This window comes from Electrophorus electricus, unplaced genomic scaffold, assembly GCF_041902795.1.
Source record: "Electrophorus electricus isolate QZ-2024a unplaced genomic scaffold, ASM4190279v1 Scaffold108, whole genome shotgun sequence".
Classification (NCBI taxonomy): Eukaryota; Metazoa; Chordata; class Actinopteri; order Gymnotiformes; family Gymnotidae; genus Electrophorus; species Electrophorus electricus.
In genome coordinates, this window is record NW_027658390.1 from 98,491 (window position 1) to 110,990 (window position 12,500).

Consider the following 12,500-nt stretch of genomic DNA (forward strand, 5'->3'; position numbering starts at 1 on the left):
ACCTGCAAGCGACCACGTGTAACAGCAACCCCGAAGACCCTTTCGACCCTGGGCCCCGACGCGGGGGGACGGCGAAGTCGAGGGGGTCGGGAGAGGAGGCACGCCGGACAGCGTTACCCGTTAATGATCCTTTCGCAGGTTCACCTACGAAAACCTTGTTACGACTTTTACTTCCTCTAGATAGTCAAGTTTGATCGACTTCTCGGCGCTCCGCCAAGGCCCGCGAGGAGCCCCGGCGGGGCCGATCCGAGGACCTCACTAAACCATCCGATCGGTAGTAGCGACGGGCGGTGTGTACAAAGGGCAGGGACTTAATCAACGCGAGCTTATGACCCGCGCTTACTGGGAATTCCTCGTTCATGGGGAATAATTGCAATCCCCAGTCCCCATCACGAATGGGGTTCAGCGGATTACCCGCACCTCTCGGTGTAGGGTAGGCACACGCTGATCCAACCATTGTGGCGCGCGTGCAGCCCCGGACATCTAAGGGCATCACAGACCTGTTATTGCTCCATCTCGCGTGGCTGAACGCCACTTGTCCCTCTAAGAAGTTTGACGCCGACCGCGGAGGGCCGCGTAACTATTTAGCATGCCGGAGTCTCGTTCGTTATCGGAATTAACCAGACAAATCGCTCCACCAACTAAGAACGGCCATGCACCACCACCCACAGAATCGAGAAAGAGCTATCAATCTGTCAATCCTTTCCGTGTCCGGGCCGGGTGAGGTTTCCCGTGTTGAGTCAAATTAAGCCGCAGGCTCCACTCCTGGTGGTGCCCTTCCGTCAATTCCTTTAAGTTTCAGCTTTGCAACCATACTCCCCCCGGAACCCACAGACTCGTGGTTTCCCTCACGCTGCCCGGCGGGTCATGGGAATAACGCCGCCGGATCGCGGGTCGGCATAGTTTACGGTCGGAACTACGACGGTATCTGATCGTCTTCGAACCTCCGACTTTCGTTCTTGATTAATGAAAACATTCTTGGCAAATGCTTTCGCTTTCGTCCGTCTTGCGCCGGTCCAAGAATTTCACCTCTAGCGGCGCAATACGAATGCCCCCGGCCGTCCCTCTTAATCATGGCCCTGGTTCAGGAAACCCACAAAATAGAACCGGAGTCCTATTCCATTATTCCTAGCTCAGGTATTCAGGCGAGAAGCGGGCCCGCTTTGAACACTCTAATTTTTTCAAAGTAAACGCTCCGAGCCCCGTCCGGACACCCAGCCAAGGGCATCCGGGGGGCACCGGGAGACAGGGTCTGAGACAGGCGGTGGCACGCCTCGCGGCGGACCGCCAGCCCACTCCCGACATCCAACTACGAGCTTTTTAACTGCAGCAACTTTAATATACGCTATTGGAGCTGGAATTACCGCGGCTGCTGGCACCAGACTTGCCCTCCAATGGGTCCTCACCCATGGGTTTAGGATACGCTCATTCCGATTACAGGGCCTCGAAAGAGACCTGTATCGTTATTTTTCGTCACTACCTCCCCGTGTCGGGAATGGGTAATTTGCGCGCCTGCTGCCTTCCTTGGATGTGGTAGCCGTTTCTCAGGCTCCCTCTCCGGAATCGAACCCTGATTCCCCGTTACCCGTGGTCACCATGGTAGCCGACTATGGTACCATCGAAAGTTGATAGGGCAGACATTCGAATGAGACGTCGCCGCCGCGGAGGGCGCGCGATCGGCCCGAGGTTATCTAGAGTCACCAAAGCGGCCGGGGGGCCCGAGCCCCCCGGATGGGTTTTGGGTCTGATAAATGCACGCATCCCCCGAAGGGTCAGCGCTCGTTTGCATGTATTAGCTCTAGAATTACCACAGTTATCCGAGTAACGTGTGGAGCGATCAAAGGAACCATAACTGATTTAATGAGCCATTCGCAGTTTCACTGTACCGGCCGTGTGCACTTAGACCTGCATGGCTTAATCTTTGAGACAAGCATATGTTACTGGCAGGATCAACCAGGTAGTTTGCACCGTGGTCTGGGATGAACCACGAGTGACATCCGCCTCCCCTTCCGGGGGCTAGGAAGCAGCGGGTTGTAAGTGCGTGCGCCGTCAGGTCCAGACGCCATACAGGGCTACCCAGGACAGCTTCCGCGGCCAGTGTAAACGTGCTCGCGCACCGCCCTCTGGCCTTCGGACGCCGACCTCTCACCTTGATGCAAAGCTGTCCCATCCGGTCATGCCCGCACCGTACCCCGTCCACCTCCTCCGGAGGTGCGGACGGCCGACTCCAGGTGCTTTCGGCGTTCCCTCTCTTCACGCCGTTTTGATTTTCGTGGGCCGCTGGTGGGGGGACAAGGGAAAGACCTCGTCGAATTCCCTCCCCCCTAGCCTCGCTCAACCTACGTTTCGTGATGTAACCAAGAAGAGTGATTCGTGGGCCCAGGTAGTTTTGAAGAGGAGGCCAACAAAGCAGGGCACTCCCTTCCTCCCAAACCACAGACACCAGTATAGGACAACTGAGTAGACAGACTGGCCGTCTGAGTCTCCCCCAGAGAGTTCTGGGATGGGTTACAAATAACCCCCACCCCCCATCAGAGGCTTGACCCGCTAGAACCAGGGAGGATCTGTCAAAACCGCTCTCCACATCAGAAGTTCTGGATCAGCCGGGGCTGGTCGGCAGACGTCCACCTAAGGCCGTGGCCTAACCCCGTGTGGGGGGATAGCGCTCGCACCCGTACACGTGGACACCCGCTCGTCAAATGGCTGGCTCCTCACTTACCGTAGGGGGAATGGTTTGCCTACCCCTGGCGGGTCTGGTACTCCACTCTACCAAACAAGGAAGCAACACACCAATAGACCCCTGCAACACCGGGCAGCTTTGGGCAGTGTCACTACACTCCTCCTTGTTCTTCACGTTCCTTCCGTGGTGATTTTTTTTTTTTTTTCGTGGCCATTGCCGTGCATGGCTTCCCCATCGCTTTGCATGCTCTCCATTGCCTCGTGCTGCTTCACCATTGGTCTCACCTGGAGACCGAAGCCGCTCTCCCAGTAACCCGATGGTACCTGGCCAGAAAACCCCGTGCCCGATTTCATCTAGGACAAGGGCCAAACCACAGACCGTGCCCGTCCAGGGTCAACCCCTGGTCGGACAGGCCTGGTGGGTCGATACCATGGATGTGGCAGGCCGACGAGAATCCACTGGTACATTTACAAACACGCCCACCCTGGTGGCATGGCTGTACGACCCATCGTCGAAGCACGCTGCGGCGGACTGAGCCATTGGATCCAGTTGCCTGGGCGTACACTCAGCCCAACAGACGCACTCGGGTCGGGGAGAGCAAAGCAGACTGTGTGCCTGGATGTGCCCACTTCCATAGGGGAATCGGCATGATGGTTCACTTAACCCGAGGAGGGCTCCCCTCGCGGGATAAGCACCCCCCTCGGGGGATGGGGGGGGGGGGGGGGCATCCAGAGCACACCACTTTCCGGTAGGGGACAGGCGTTTGATCATGTGTCCGAGGGAGAGCTCCCCTTGCCGGCCGAACACCCCTCGGACTCCCCTTGGGCTTCCAGAGAACGCCACTGGATGAATTTAGTGCTTGGACCCCATTGATTCTCTTTGCTCTCCCATATACCCGACGGGACCTATTTGCAAAACCCCGTGCCAACCAGACCTCCAGGAAGGGGGCTGGCGGCTAACCATGCCCAGCAGGGTGCACCCTGGTCGGACACTTTGGGAGGGTCGAGAGCCTGGAAGTGCCACCCGGGGGAGTAATTCTGATTTCCGTTTTAATGCACTCAGGGACAGCCCGAGGACCTCTGTAGTGCACCTGAGGCGGACTGAGCCGTCGGGTCCAGGGGTCTGGAGTTCGGAACCTCCAGGGTTCACCTGGCTGTTCTCTTAGCCCGGCAGGGTGCACCCTGGTCGGACACTTCGGGAGGGTCGAGAGCCTGGATGTGCCACCCCGACGAGTAATGAGTTTTCCCTTCGTATCTCTTCCGGACCAGGTCCGATTCGCACGAAACTCGCTGGGCATGGCCAGGAGCGCCCCCTGCTGCCCACGCCACCGTCCCCGCGCTTCTACTCCCGAGGGCCGAGGAGACAGCGAAGCGTGGGTCGGGTCGCCTGCTTCCAGGGTCTCCCTGGTACTCTCCAGTCTCCCGAGTCCATCGGGTCCGACCTCGTATTTTTAGCCCAGACGGGGAATGAGAAAGGGGCCCCCGACCGCCCGAGGGCGGGCGCTCGCTTCTCAGCCTAGGAACGTCCGATTCCCACGAAACTTTTACGCCAGACGTTCCTGGCAGCGAGCGCGTTCAAAGGTGACCCGCGCTGCTTCTCTCCTCCCAAGGGCCGAAGAGATATTCGTCTTCAAACCCGACCGGCCCTGTGTTTGCCGCCCCGGCGGTTTTAAAAAATCATAGCGTAAAAACGGTGGGTGCGCTTCGCCTGCCGCTTGGACAGCGTTAAACGGCAGCCCCGGCTCTTTCCAAAGGGCCCTCAACCGACTTTCTGCTCCCAAGGAGCCCAGAGATATGAAACCGATAAATCAAAACCCCGTGCCAACCAGACCTCCAGGAAGGGGGCTGGCGGCTAACCATGCCCGGCAGGGTGCACCCTGGTCGGACGCTTTGGGAGGGTCGAGAGCCTGGATGTGCCACCCCGACGAGTAATGAGTTTTCCCTTCGTATCTCTTCCGGACCAGGTCCGATTCGCACGAAACTCGCTGGGCATGGCCAGGAGCGCCCCCTGCTGCCCACGCCACCGTCCCCGCGCTTCTACTCCCGAGGGCCGAGGAGACAGCGAAGCGTGGGTCGGGTCGCCTGCTTCCAGGGTCTCCCTGGTACTCTCCAGTCTCCCGAGTCCATCGGGTCCGACCTCGTATTTTTAGCCCAGACGGGGAATGAGAAAGGGGCCCCCGACCGCCCGAGGGCGGGCGCTCGCTTCTCAGCCTAGGAACGTCCGATTCCCACGAAACTTTTACGCCAGACGTTCCTGGCAGCGAGCGCGTTCAAAGGTGACCCGCGCTGCTTCTCTCCTCCCAAGGGCCGAAGAGATATTCGTCTTCAAACCCGACCGGCCCTGTGTTTGCCGCCCCGGCGGTTTTAAAAAATCATAGCGTAAAAACGGTGGGTGCGCTTCGCCTGCCGCTTGGACAGCGTTAAACGGCAGCCCCGGCTCTTTCCAAAGGGCCCTCAACCGACTTTCTGCTCCCAAGGAGCCCAGAGATATGAAACCGAAAAATCAAAACCCCGTGCCAACCAGACCTCCAGGAAGGGGGCTGGCGGCTAACCATGCCCGGCAGGGTGCACCCTGGTCGGACGCTTTGGGAGGGTCGAGAGCCTGGATGTGCCACCCCGACGAGTAATGAGTTTTCCCTTCGTATCTCTTCCGGACCAGGTCCGATTCGCACGAAACTCGCTGGGCATGGCCAGGAGCGCCCCCTGCTGCCCACGCCACCGTCCCCGCGCTTCTACTCCCGAGGGCCGAGGAGACAGCGAAGCGTGGGTCGGGTCGCCTGCTTCCAGGGTCTCCCTGGTACTCTCCAGTCTCCCGAGTCCATCGGGTCCGACCTCGTATTTTTAGCCCAGACGGGGAATGAGAAAGGGGCCCCCGACCGCCCGAGGGCGGGCGCTCGCTTCTCAGCCTAGGAACGTCCGATTCCCACGAAACTTTTACGCCAGACGTTCCTGGCAGCGAGCGCGTTCAAAGGTGACCCGCGCTGCTTCTCTCCTCCCAAGGGCCGAAGAGATATTCGTCTTCAAACCCGACCGGCCCTGTGTTTGCCGCCCGGCGGTTTTAAAAAATCATAGCGTAAAACGGTGGGTGCGCTTCGCCTGCCGCTTGGACAGCGTTAAACGGCAGCCCCGGCTCTTTCCAAAGGGCCCTCAACCGACTTTCTGCTCCCAAGGAGCCCAGAGATATGAAACCGAAAAATCAAAACCCCGTGCCAACCAGACCTCCAGGAAGGGGGCTGGCCGCTAACCATGCCCGGCAGGGTGCACCCTGGTCGGACGCTTTGGGAAGGGTCGAGAGCCTGGATGGTGCCACCCCGACGAGTAATGAGTTTTCCCTTCGTATCTCTTCCGGACCAGGTCCGATTCGCACGAAACTCGCTGGGCATGGCCAGGAGCGCCCCCTGCTGCCCACGCCACCGTCCCCGCGCTTCTACTCCCGAGGGCCGAGGAGACAGCGAAGCGTGGGTCGGGTCGCCTGCTTCCAGGGTCTCCCTGGGTACTCTCCAGTCTCCCGAGTCCATCGGGTCCGACCTCGTATTTTTAGCCCAGACGGGGAATGAGAAAGGGGCCCCCGACCGCCCGAGGGCGGGCGCTCGCTTCTCAGCCTAGGAACGTCCGATTCCCACGAAACTTTTACGCCAGACGTTCCTGGCAGCGAGCGCGTTCAAAGGTGACCCGCGCTGCTTCTCTCCTCCCAAGGGCCGAAGAGATATTCGTCTTCAAACCCGACCGGCCCTGTGTTTGCCGCCCCGGCGGTTTTAAAAAATCATAGCGTAAAAACGGTGGGTGCGCTTCGCCTGCCGCTTGGACAGCGTTAAACGGCAGCCCCGGCTCTTTCCAAAGGGCCCTCAACCGACTTTCTGCTCCCAAGGAGCCCAGAGATATGAAACCGAAAAATCAAAACCCCGTGCCAACCAGACCTCCAGGAAGGGGGCTGGCGGCTAACCATGCCCGGCAGGGTGCACCCTGGTCGGACGCTTTGGGAGGGTCGAGAGCCTGGATGTGCCACCCCGACGAGTAATGAGTTTTCCCTTCGTATCTCTTCCGGACCAGGTCCGATTCGCACGAAACTCGCTGGGCATGGCCAGGAGCGCCCCCTGCTGCCCACGCCACCGTCCCCGCGCTTCTACTCCCGAGGGCCGAGGAGACAGCGAAGCGTGGGTCGGGTCGCCTGCTTCCAGGGTCTCCCTGGTACTCTCCAGTCTCCCGAGTCCATCGGGTCCGACCTCGTATTTTTAGCCCAGACGGGAATGAGAAAGGGCCCCCGACCGCCCGAGGGCGGGCGCTCGCTTCTCAGCCTAGGAACGTCCGATTCCCACGAAACTTTTACGCCAGACGTTCCTGGCAGCGAGCGCGTTCAAAGGTGACCCGCGCTGCTTCTCTCCTCCCAAGGGCCGAAGAGATATTCGTCTTCAAACCCGACCGGCCCTGTGTTTGCCGCCCCGGCGGTTTTAAAAAATCATAGCGTAAAAACGGTGGGTGCGCTTCGCCTGCCGCTTGGACAGCGTTAAACGGCAGCCCCGGCTCTTTCCAAAGGGCCCTCAACCGACTTTCTGCTCCCAAGGAGCCCAGAGATATGAAACCGATAAATCAAAACCCCGTGCCAACCAGACCTCCAGGAAGGGGGCTGGCGGCTAACCATGCCCGGCAGGGTGCACCCTGGTCGGACGCTTTGGGAGGGTCGAGAGCCTGGATGTGCCACCCCGACGAGTAATGAGTTTTTCCCTTCGTATCTCTTCCGGACCAGGTCCGATTCGCACGAAACTCGCTGGGCATGGCCAGGAGCGCCCCCTGCTGCCCACGCCACCGTCCCCGCGCTTCTACTCCCGAGGGCCGAGGAGACAGCGAAGCGTGGGTCGGGTCGCCTGCTTCCAGGGTCTCCCTGGTACTCCCAGTCTCCCGAGTCCATCGGGTCTGACCTCGTATTTTTAGCCCAGACGGGGAATGAGAAAGGGGCCCCCGACCGCCCGAGGGCGGGCGCTCGCTTCTCAGCCTAGGAACGTCCGATTCCCACGAAACTTTTACCCAGACGTTCCTGGCAGCGAGCGCGTTCAAAGGTGACCCGCGCTGCTTCTCTCCTCCCAAGGGCCGAAGAGATATTCGTCTTCAAACCCGACCGGCCCTGTGTTTGCCGCCCCGGCGGTTTTAAAAAATCATAGCGTAAAAACGGTGGGTGCGCTTCGCCTGCCGCTTGGACAGCGTTAAACGGCAGCCCCGGCTCTTTCCAAAGGGCCCTCAACCGACTTTCTGCTCCCAAGGAGCCCAGAGATATGAAACCGAAAAATCAAAACCCCGTGCCAACCAGACCTCCAGGAAGGGGGCTGGCGGCTAACCATGCCCGGCAGGGTGCACCCTGGTCGGACGCTTTGGGAGGGTCGAGAGCCTGGATGTGCCACCCCGACGAGTAATGAGTTTTCCCTTCGTATCTCTTCCGGACCAGGTCCGATTCGCACGAAACTCGCTGGGCATGGCCAGGAGCGCCCCCTGCTGCCCAGGCCTGGCTCTGGGCCTGGGCACACTTCATTCACTTTGTACCTTTAAATCATACTACTACTACCACCAGACTTCCAGGCCCAAGAGGTCAAACACAGTCATGCCCAGCAAAGTAGCTCTGGGCCTGGGCACACTTCATTCACTTTGTACCTTTAAATCATACTACTACTACCACCAGACTTCCAGGCCCAAGAGGTCAAACACATTCATGCCCAGCAAAGTAGCTCTGGGCCTGGGCACACTTCAATCACTTTGTGCCTTTAAAATCATACTACTACTACCAGACTTCCAGGCCCAAGAGGTCAAACACAGTCATGCCCAGCAAAGTAGCTCTGGGCCTGGGCACACTTCATTCACTTTGTGCCTTTAAATCATACTACTACTACCACCAGAATTCCAGGGCCAAGAGGTCACACAGTCATACACAGCAAAGTAGCTCTGGGCCTGGGCACACTTCAAGAAGTTTGACCCTTTATATAAGCCTAGAAATAGACTTCCAGGCCCAAGAGGTCAAACACAGTCATGCCCAGCAAAGTAGCTCTGGGCCTGGGCACACTTCATTCACTTTGTGCCTTTAAATCATACTACTACTACCACCAGAATTCCAGGGCCAAGAGGTCACACAGTCATACACAGCAAAGTAGCTCTGGGCCTGGGCACACTTCAAGAAGTTTGACCCTTTATATAAGCCTAGAAATAGACTTCCAGAGCCAAGAGGTCAAACACAGTCATGCACAGCAAAGTAGCTCTGGGCCTGGGCACACTTCAATCACTTTGTGCCTTTAAATCATACTACTACTACTACTACCAGACTTCCAGACCCAAGAGGTCAAACACAGTCATGCCCAGCAAAGTAGCTCTGGGCCTGGGCACACTTCAAGAAGTTTGAGACCCTTTATATAAGCCTAGAAATAGACTTCCAGGCCCAAGAGGTCAAACACAGTCATGCCCAGCAAAGTAGCTCTGGGCCTGGGCACACTTCATTCACTTTGTACCTTTAAATATACTACTACTACTACTACTACTACTACTACTACTACTACTACCAGACTTCCAGGCCCAAGACGTCAAACACAGTCATGCCCAGCAAAGTAGCTCTGGGCCTGGGCACACTTCATTCACTTTGTGCCTTTAAATCATACTACTACTACTACCACCAGAATTCCAGGGCCAAGAGGTCACACAGTCATACACAGCAAAGTAGCTCTGGGCCTGGGCACACTTCAAGAAGTTTGACCCTTTATATAAGCCTAGAAATAGACTTCCAGAGCCAAGAGGTCAAACACAGTCATGCACAGCAAAGTAGCTCTGGGCCTGGGCACACTTCATTCACTTTGTGCCTTTAAATCATACTACTACTACCAGACTTCCAGGCCCAAGAGTTCAAACACATTCATGCCCAGCAAAGTAGCTCTGGGCCTGGGCACACTTCATTCACTTTGTGCCTTTAAATCATACTACTACTACCACCAGACTTCCAGGGCCAAGAGGTCAACCACAGTCATGCCCAGCAAAGTAGCTCTGGGCCTGGGCACACTTCAAGATGTTTGACCCTTTATATAAGCCTAGAAATAGACTTCCAGGCCCAAGAGTTCAAACACAGTCATGCACAGCAAAGTAGCTCTGGGCCTGGGCACACTTCATTCACTTTGTACCTTTAAATCATACTACTACTACCACCAGACTTCCAGGCCCAAGAGGTCAAACACATTCATGCCCAGCAAAGTAGCTCTGGGCCTGGGCACACTTCAATCACTTTGTGCCTTTAAATCATACTACTACTACCAGACTTCCAGGCCCAAGAGGTGAAACACAGTCATGCCCAGCAAAGTAGCTCTGGGCCTGGGCACACTTCAAGAAGTTTGACCCTTTATATAAGCCTAGAAATAGACTTCCAGAGCCAAGAGGTCAAACACAGTCATGCACAGCAAAGTAGCTCTGGGCCTGGGCACACTTCAATCACTTTGTGCCTTTAAATCATACTACTACTACTACCAGACTTCCAGACCCAAGAGGTCAAACACAGTCATGCCCAGCAAAGTAGCTCTGGGCCTGGGCACACTTCAAGATGTTTGACCCTTTATATAAGCCTAGAAATAGACTTCCAGAGCCAAGAGGTCAAACACAGTCATGCCCAGCAAAGTAGCTCTGGGCCTGGGCACACTTCATTCACTTTGTACCTTTAAATCATACTACTACTACCAGACTTCCAGGCCCAAGACGTCAAACACAGTCATGCCCAGCAAAGTAGCTCTGGGCCTGGGCACACTTCATTCACTTTGTACCTTTAAATCATACTACTACTACCAGACTTCCAGGCCCAAGAGGTCAAACACAGTCATGCCCAGCAAAGTAGCTCTGGGCCTGGGCACACTTCAATCACTTTGTGCCTTTAAATCATACTACTACTACCACCAGACTTCCAGGCCCAAGAGGTCAAACACAGTCATGCCCAGCAAAGTAGCTCTGGGCCTGGGCACACTTCATTCACTTTGTACCTTTAAATCATACTACTACTACCACCAGACTTCCAGGCCCAAGAGGTCAAACACATTCATGCCCAGCAAAGTAGCTCTGGGCCTGGGCACACTTCAATCACTTTGTGCCTTTAAATCATACTACTACTACCAGACTTCCAGGCCCAAGAGGTCAAACACAGTCATGCCCAGCAAAGTAGCTCTGGGCCTGGGCACACTTCATTCACTTTGTGCCTTTAAATCATACTACTACTACCACCACCAGACTTCCAGGGCCAAGAGGTCAACCACAGTCATGCACAGCAAAGTAGCTCTGGGCCTGGGCACACTTCAATCACTTTGTGCCTTTAAATCATACTACTACTACCACCAGACTTCCAGGCCCAAGAGTTCAAACACATTCATGCCCAGCAAAGTAGCTCTGGGCCTGGGCACACTTCAAGATGTTTGACCCTTTATATAAGCCTAGAAATAGACTTCCAGAGCCAAGAGGTCAAACACAGTCATGCCCAGCAAAGTAGCTCTGGGCCTGGGCACACTTCAATCACTTTGTGCCTTTAAATCATACTACTACTACTACCAGACTTCCAGACCCAAGAGGTCAAACACAGTCATGCCCAGCAAAGTAGCTCTGGGCCTGGGCACACTTCAAGAAGTTTGACCCTTTATATAAGCCTAGAAATAGACTTCCAGGCCCAAGAGGTCAAACACAGTCATGCCCAGCAAAGTAGCTCTGGGCCTGGGCACACTTCAAGATGTTTGACCCTTTATATAAGCCTAGAAATAGACTTCCAGGCCCAAGAGTTCAAACACAGTCATGCACAGCAAAGTAGCTCTGGGCCTGGGCACACTTCATTCACTTTGTACCTTTAAATCATACTACTACTACCACCAGACTTCCAGGCCCAAGAGGTCAAACACATTCATGCCCAGCAAAGTAGCTCTGGGCCTGGGCACACTTCAATCACTTTGTGCCTTTAAATCATACTACTACTACCAGACTTCCAGGCCCAAGAGGTGAAACACAGTCATGCCCAGCAAAGTAGCTCTGGGCCTGGGCACACTTCAAGAAGTTTGACCCTTTATATAAGCCTAGAAATAGACTTCCAGAGCCAAGAGGTCAAACACAGTCATGCCCAGCAAAGTAGCTCTGGGCCTGGGCACACTTCAATCACTTTGTGCCTTTAAATCATACTACTACTACTACCAGACTTCCAGACCCAAGAGGTCAAACACAGTCATGCCCAGCAAAGTAGCTCTGGGCCTGGGCACACTTCAAGAAGTTTGACCCTTTATATAAGCCTAGAAATAGACTTCCAGGCCCAAGAGGTCAAACACAGTCATGCCCAGCAAAGTAGCTCTGGGCCTGGGCACACTTCATTCACTTTGTACCTTTAAATCATACTACTACTACCGACTTCCAGGCCCAAGACGTCAAACACAGTCATGCCCAGCAAAGTAGCTCTGGGCCTGGGCACACTTCATTCACTTTGTACCTTTAAATCATACTACTACTACCAGACTTCCAGGCCCAAGAGGTCAAACCAGTCATGCCCAGCAAAGTAGCTCTGGGCCTGGGCACACTTCAATCACTTTGTGCCTTTAAATCATACTACTACTACCACCAGACTTCCAGGGCCAAGAGGTCAACCACAGTCATGCACAGCAAAGTAGCTCTGGGCCTGGGCACACTTCAATCACTTTGTGCCTTTAAATCATACTACTACTACCACCAGACTTCCAGGCCCAAGAGTTCAAACACATTCATGCCCAGCAAAGTAGCTCTGGGCCTGGGCACACTTCAAGAAGTTTGACCCTTTATATAAGCCTAGAAATAGACTTCCAGAGCCAAGA

At 55.6% G+C, this 12,500-nt stretch overlaps 1 non-coding gene across 1 annotated transcript; it reads right to left on the reverse strand.

Moving 5' to 3' along the window:
- Nucleotides 1–121: 121 nt before the first annotated feature.
- On the reverse strand, nt 122–1,960 carry LOC145654015 (18S ribosomal RNA). The gene has a single exon (XR_014120247.1). It is a non-coding gene; the product is annotated as an 18S ribosomal RNA (ribosomal RNA).
- Nucleotides 1,961–12,500: the final 10,540 nt, after the last annotated feature.